Source organism: Nothoprocta perdicaria, unplaced genomic scaffold, assembly GCF_003342845.1.
Source record: "Nothoprocta perdicaria isolate Ctin4 unplaced genomic scaffold, notPer1 scaffold_606, whole genome shotgun sequence".
In the NCBI taxonomy this organism is placed as follows: domain Eukaryota; kingdom Metazoa; phylum Chordata; class Aves; order Tinamiformes; family Tinamidae; genus Nothoprocta; species Nothoprocta perdicaria.
In genome coordinates this window covers 39,989-46,766 of record NW_020455873.1, presented here as the reverse complement: position 1 = coordinate 46,766, position 6,778 = coordinate 39,989, and the positions used below count along the sequence as shown (strand labels likewise).

The following is a 6,778-nucleotide window of genomic DNA, read 5'->3' as shown; positions in this document are numbered from 1 at the left end:
GCAAAGAGTGGAATTGGGTCTCCTCCGGGCAGCACCATCTCCCTCCCCTTCCTATTTCACAGTCCATTCCTGTGACCCTGGGGCACTGGGACAAGGAACCAGCCTTGGTTCCCCCATTGGGCAGCTGTATCCTGCTTTGTCTGATGCACTTGTGCTACATGGTGGCAAGATGCTTGAAGAGAGCGTTGCTGGCTAGGGGGCCCTTATGCATCTAGGCTGGGCAGTGCATTTTGCAGCTGAGACGGGTCTCGATTTAACCATTGAAAGGGGCTGCAACAGCACAAGTTCCTTGATGTCTGGCGGTGGCAAGTCACTGTGATACCGGGGTGCACTTTAGCAGCTAGACTATGAAGCAGGTGAGTGAATGCTTGTTTTCCTCACTCCTGCCCAGGAGGTCACACTATTGCCAGSTGGAAAGTAACCAGAGAAGTGATCACTGCAGGAGAGTACTGCAGGGTAAGATACTGGTAACAGTGTATGTGCTCAGAGCTGCCTCCAGTCCTCAAGCAATTGAACTGATGTGAAGCAATGAAGTCTGCAAGCAGAAATGCCCGGAGAAGAGACCGAGTGACATGTGTGACAGACTTGCTGCTTCCGTGCACATGCCTGCATGTGCAGAGAGGGGTTGTTTTTGTTGGAGGGCAGTGTGTTCTGAGAATTGAAGCAGGACATGCCTGGATGTGTTGGCTGCCTGAGGAGGAGGAACAAGCCTTGATRGAGGCAGGCTGTGACCTTCAGCAAGGGGGAGCAACGGGGAGCAGCCCAAATGCCTAGAATTTCTCTGCAGACCTGGAAAGGTGAGGGAGTCCAGAGCAGGCAACTGAAGAGTTGAGGAACCTACTCAGTGAGAATAACTGGAATGCCATTTTGGGGAAAAGGCAGGGGAAGTGTTGGGAGCCAAGAGGGTAAGGACAAAGCAGGGAGTGTTGGGAAATGGCAGAGGGAACCTATATTGAAAATCATAGAATGATAGAATCATAGAATGCCCAAGGTTGGAAGGGACCTCAGAGGTCATCGAGTCCAACCCCCCTGCACACGCAGGGTCACCTAGAGCACGTGGCACAGGGCTGCATCCAAGCGGGTTTTAAAGATCTCCAAAGAAAGAGACTCCACAACCTCTCTGGGCAACCTGTTCCAGTGNCTTGTCATCCATCATGACACCCAGGTCCCTCTCTGCGGGGCTGCTCTCCTGCAGGTCCCCCCCTAATCTGTCCTGGTGTCCAGGGTTATTCCTCCCCAAGTGCAGGACCCTGCACTTGCCCCTGTTGAACCTCATGAGGTTTCTCGCCGCCCAGTCCTCCAGTCTGTCCAGGTCCCTCTGGATGGCAGCACAGCCCTCAGGGCTATCAGCTACTCCTCCCAGTTTGGTATCATCGGCAAACTTGCTGAGGGAGCACTCCATGCCTTCATCCAGGTCATTAATGAATAAGTTGAACAGGACCRGACCGAGGACCGACCCCTGGGGGACACCGCTAACTACAGGTCTCCAACTGGACTCAGCGCCACTGACTACCCCTCTCTGCACCCTGCCTCTGAGCCAATTCCTAATCCACCTCCCTGTCCACTCATCTATCCCACACCTTTGGAGCTTGCACACGAGGATGCTGTGAGGGACAGCATCAAAAGCCTTGCTGAAATCCAGATAGATGACATCAACCACTCTGCCCTCATCTATCCAGYCAGTCACTCCATCATAGAAGGCGATCAGGTTAGTCAAGCATGATTTCCCCAATGCTCCGTGCTGCTCCGTGCCCCATGGGAGCCGCTTCCCTCCGGCCCTGCCGCGCTCCCAGCCTGCCACCCCCCTGCCTTGCCCTGGGCCGCCTGGGCTCACCTCGCTGAGTGGGCGGGCATCCCCCACGAGCTCGCCGGTGCCGCGGGGTGCCGCCACGGCCTGCTCACCGAGAGCCCCCCCGCTGCCCGCCTGCCATGGCCCGCAGCAGGCCGTAGGACGACGACGGAAACTGGAAGAAGTTCATCTGGAACTCAGAGAAGAAGGAGCTGCTGGGCCACACCGGGGGCAGCTGGTTTAAAATCCTCCTCTTCTAGTTGATCTTCTACGGTTTCCTGGCAGGTATCTTCATTGGGACCATCCAAGTGATGTTGCTCACTCTCAGTGACTTTGAACTCAAATACCAGGATCGAGTGGCACCCCCAGGACCGACTCAAGTTCCCCAGGTACAAAAGACTGAAATTTCTTTTCTTGTTGGCGATTCCAAGAGGTATGACCCAAACATGAGGAACCTTGAGAGGTTTTTAGAAGACTACAGCGCTGAGCAGCAGACTGACAACATAGTCTTTCAGGACTGAGGGGATATACCTGCTGACTACAAGGACAGAGGACCATACAATGATATCCAAGGCCAGAAGAAGGTCTGCAAATTCAGGCGTGAATGGCTGGAAAACTGCTCTGGGATAAATGACCCAACCTTTGGGTACAAGGATGGCAAACCCTGCATACTCGTCAAGCTTAGCAAAGCTTGGCTTCAAACCTAAGGCTCTGGCAAATGAGAGCCTCCCCCCATAGGTCACGGCGAAGTTCAACCCCTACCCCATCCCTGTGCACTTCAGCCCCAAGAGAGAAGGGGACATGGACAACGTGGGCGCCGTGGAGTGCTACAGCATGGGTAGCTACACCGGCTTCGCCCTGCAGTACTACCCCTACTACGGGAAGCTGCTGCAGCCGCGCTACCTGCAGCCGCTCGTGGCCGTGCAGTTCACCAACCTGACCTACGACATGGAGGTTCACGTGGAGTGCAAGGCCTATGGGCAGAACATCCAGTACAGCGACAAGGACCGCTTCCAGGGACGCTTTCATATTAAATTTGACATCAAAAGCAGCTGATTGTAAGCACAACCCCTTACCACCCAGCCCTTCCTCCTAGCCATTTAAAAACGTTTAAAAATAAACAAACAAACAAAAAAAGAGAACAAAAACGCAAACCTACTAGTCTTGAACAAACTACTACTTGAACTTGAACTACTTGAAGCAAACCTACTACTTGAACAAACGTAGGTCATACGTATGGGACCTACAAGTAAACTATATGCTTTACACTAGCTTTCTAGGTTACTAGGTTAGAATGTAAACAAAGTGTAGCAATAGCRACAAATATTTATTCTACTGTAAATGACAAAAACAAAATTGAGCCTTGGGACATGCCCATTTTTACTGTAAATTATGATTCCATAACTGACTTGTAGTAAGCAGTGTTTCTGGCCCCTAAGTATTGCTGCCTTGTGTATTTTATTTAGTGTACAGTACTATAGGTGCATACTCTGGTCATTTTTCAAGCCATGTATTGTATCTGTTTTCTACTTCTTGTGAGCAAAGACTTTTGCTGTCCAAGGTGTAAATACTCAATGGGACTAGAACTGGCATTTTACTTTTAATTAATTATTATTATTATTATTATTATTGTGTTTTAAAAGAAAGACCCACCTGTGAGACTGTATTTAACAGCACTCCATAAGGCTTCTGACTTTCCTGTGGTGTTAGGGTAGTTTATTTGAAGGGGCGGCAGGGGAAACTAACTTAAGTGACGTTGATTGTGTTCCGTGCTCGTAGCGACTGCTGCCTCGCGCGCTCCCGCTTCCCCTCATCCTCCAGGACGCTGCGTGAGAGACCTGGGTCAGACTATCACTCTGCGCAGTGGCAGCCATAACTCTTTGCTTTGTATAGTTCCTTTGTTTTTTCTTTTTTTCTTTTTTTCCTGCTGAAGGCATCGCACACTGTGGTGCTAATGTCTTTTTTGAATGTTTTAACCATTTTCATGGTGGAAGAATTTTATATTTATGCAGYTGTACAATTTTATTTTTTCTGCAAGAAAGTGTAATGTATGAAATAAACCAAAGTCACATGTTTGAAAATAAATCTTTATTTTAAACTTTATGAAAAAAGACACTAAGCAAGAGATGAAATAGTTTGCAAGGAGAGAGTATTAAAAAAGATAAGTCAGTAAATGTTCATCTCTCTTCCAAAGAGAGATTTGAAGGACAGGAAAAATTATTGCATTTGTTTTTTGTGCAGTATAGGTGAGAAGTGAGAAACAATCAGGATTCTCTCTCAATCGTGAGAGGATTCCTGACCCTGTAACTTCATCCTCCATGTCCCAGTGGCCAGAACACTGGAGACAATGGGTTGCATGTATTAGGCTATTAAATGGGAGGTTTCTCAATCCCTTAGGTGTTACAGATCAGGTTATTTCATTTTGTTCAAGTCCTAACATTTGTCCCACTGAAAAGTACTGAGTAGTTGGACACTGTTTCTTGAAACTGTGGCTGTGCTAGAAGATAGAATGGTTGGAGGAGAGGAGATGACATTGGACAAAGGGAAATTATACTTAAGGTTGGAAAGGAGGACCTTGACCTCTGGGTCCTGGAGGGGAATTGGGTTATCTTGCCCTGGGCACTGCGGTAATGTACAGAACGTTCCCAGTGACAGGAATGTGGGTTGCTGGGGCATGGCAGGAAACTTCTCAGTAAAGGTCTGTCAGTACGAGTTCAATCACAATCCAATATGTACCCCAAACCTGAGGACTTGCAGAGGCAGAGAACCTGCCCTACAAGGCATATAGAGAACATTGTTGACAAGCAGTCATACTTAGCAGCAAACAGACCACTCTGTAGGTGATCCAGGAGCTGATATCAATAGCAAAGCAAGAATGAGCTGAGACCTCAACAACAAGGAGGCTGAAAGTTGAGCCAGCAAGTCAGAGTCAGGATCAAATCCAGTAACAGTAGTCAGTGTCAATCAGTCAACAAATCCACAGTGATAACTGACAAGTTGCTTAACAGCCCAACCCAGAAAGTCAAGTCACGTCTGCATCAGGGTCAGAAATTAAAAGATACAAAACCAGGTGCAGACATAGCTGTAACACAACAACTGTAACGTAGCACAGGTGGGGCCCAGGGCAGCAGCCTCATCTTAAAAAACAGCTCTCAAGGTAAGGAGGAGGAGGCAATTATTTCAAGAATTCTTTACAATAAGTCTTATTAGAGAACAAACTGACCTTCGACTCAGCCATGTAAAATTCTAGAAGGGGGAATGCACTCAGGTCCTGACACAGCATCAAGATTCTGTCTAAGATCACATCTAGAATGTGATAAGATCTCCCACAGAAGACAAATGTGGGTGAAGAAGCTGACAGTAGTCAGCATGCCCATCCCCGTATTTTTCACCAGTAGAGCCACACTGCACTCAGGAATGGTGTAAAGGTCCTTTGGATCAACTATTTGCAGTCCACAACTCACAACCAGCTGGAATATCTGCACTGCGTAATTATCAGAGCTAGCCTTGACAGCTGCTTCAGCTGCTCTGTCTTTTCCGGTTCTTGCCTAGTGGATATGAACTAAAGGCACTTGAGCTCCTCCCCAGCTGGTCCAGAGCTGCAGAACAATATCTTCCAGATGATGGTGGCCTTTACTGTAACTGGGAATGAACATTTATGTTCTTATGCAAATGGAAGAGGGATATTTGAGGCAACAAAAAGGGGAATGCTTTACATGCACTCATTCTGCCTGCTCTGTGAGATACCTTGATAAAGGCATTGAGAACAGCCATCCTGGATCCAGTGAGAATTCATCAGAAATTCACATAATCACAGAATAGTTGAGGTTGGAAGGAACCTCTAGAGATCATCTAGTCCACCTCTCTGCTAAGCAGATACTTGCAGATGCAACTTCCCAGATCCTCTCTTTTTTTTTCACTTAGTTCTGTAGAGGGTGTTAGTGAGTAATTTGGAGAATTTACTATTTTCAGAAGAATAAAGAATCTGAAAGAATTAATATTCTAAGGACAAGACCTGCAAGCATATACCTGCAAGACCTGCAAGCCTACAGCTGTTTCACTTTTTTGCATACTTTACAGCAAAAAACAAGCAAACAAATCTCAGAAGATTATGCAGTTCAGTATGACGTATCAACAATGATGATGTCTTATTGCATACAACAATGTCAATCCATCATTGCATAAAATGGGGAAATAAATTTTCTGTACTGAGGCACCCAAAAAAAATAACTGCAGCTGACTTCTCTTTGGGAGAGTTTTGCTGTGAGGATGACCTCTTATTGAGTGAAGCATCAGCCCAAGTTTTTCAGGGGAGAGGATGTGCCAGTCAGGCAGGTCCCATAGGAAGCTCTCTGCTTTCTTCAGAATTCCACATGACTATTTCTATCAGAGATAGCTCTGCAGCCTGGCTGCTATGGTCTGCTTAGATGAAGAAGGCCTTGTAAGACTAGAGTTGTGTATGAAGACATGGAGCCATATATTGGCCTGGGGCACTTCTATTTGCTACTGTGTTAGCCATGGGCCTGGAATTAATTATTCAAGTTCAGATGAGGAATTAGAAAGTCTTGTGGTCTTTACAGAGCTAGTAAAGTAGGCATTCAGCCTTGTGGGTGGCTGGAGCTCTGGTGTTCTTAGGAAGGAACCATGGGGGTGAACAAAGAAGTCTGTGACCTGGTGAAGAGGGAAAGTGCTGTATGAGCTATTTCACACCTTATTTGATTTCTGCAGAGAAAGTGAGTTAGTATAACAGGCTGATATGGAGAAGAAATGGAAGGGGAGCAGGTAAATAGGAAGGGAACATGTGTGAGAGAGAGGAGAGAAGAAAGGGAAGTGGGAGAGTAGAGAAGAAAACTGAATAGTTTGTGGATGGCATAGAAATGGGGAGAGGGAGAGAGTACAAGAAGAGAGGAGGATGAGAAGGTGATTCAGAGATGGTAAGAGCAAGGCAAGAAAACAGCGCAAGCAGAGAACAGTCAGAAGAAAAAACAC

At 47.0% G+C, this 6,778-nt stretch overlaps 1 pseudogene; it reads left to right on the top strand.

The window, feature by feature from the left end:
* The first annotated feature begins 1,929 nt into the window (after nucleotides 1-1,929).
* On the top strand, nucleotides 1,930-2,882 carry LOC112956201 (annotated as a pseudogene).
* Nucleotides 2,883-6,778: the final 3,896 nt, after the last annotated feature.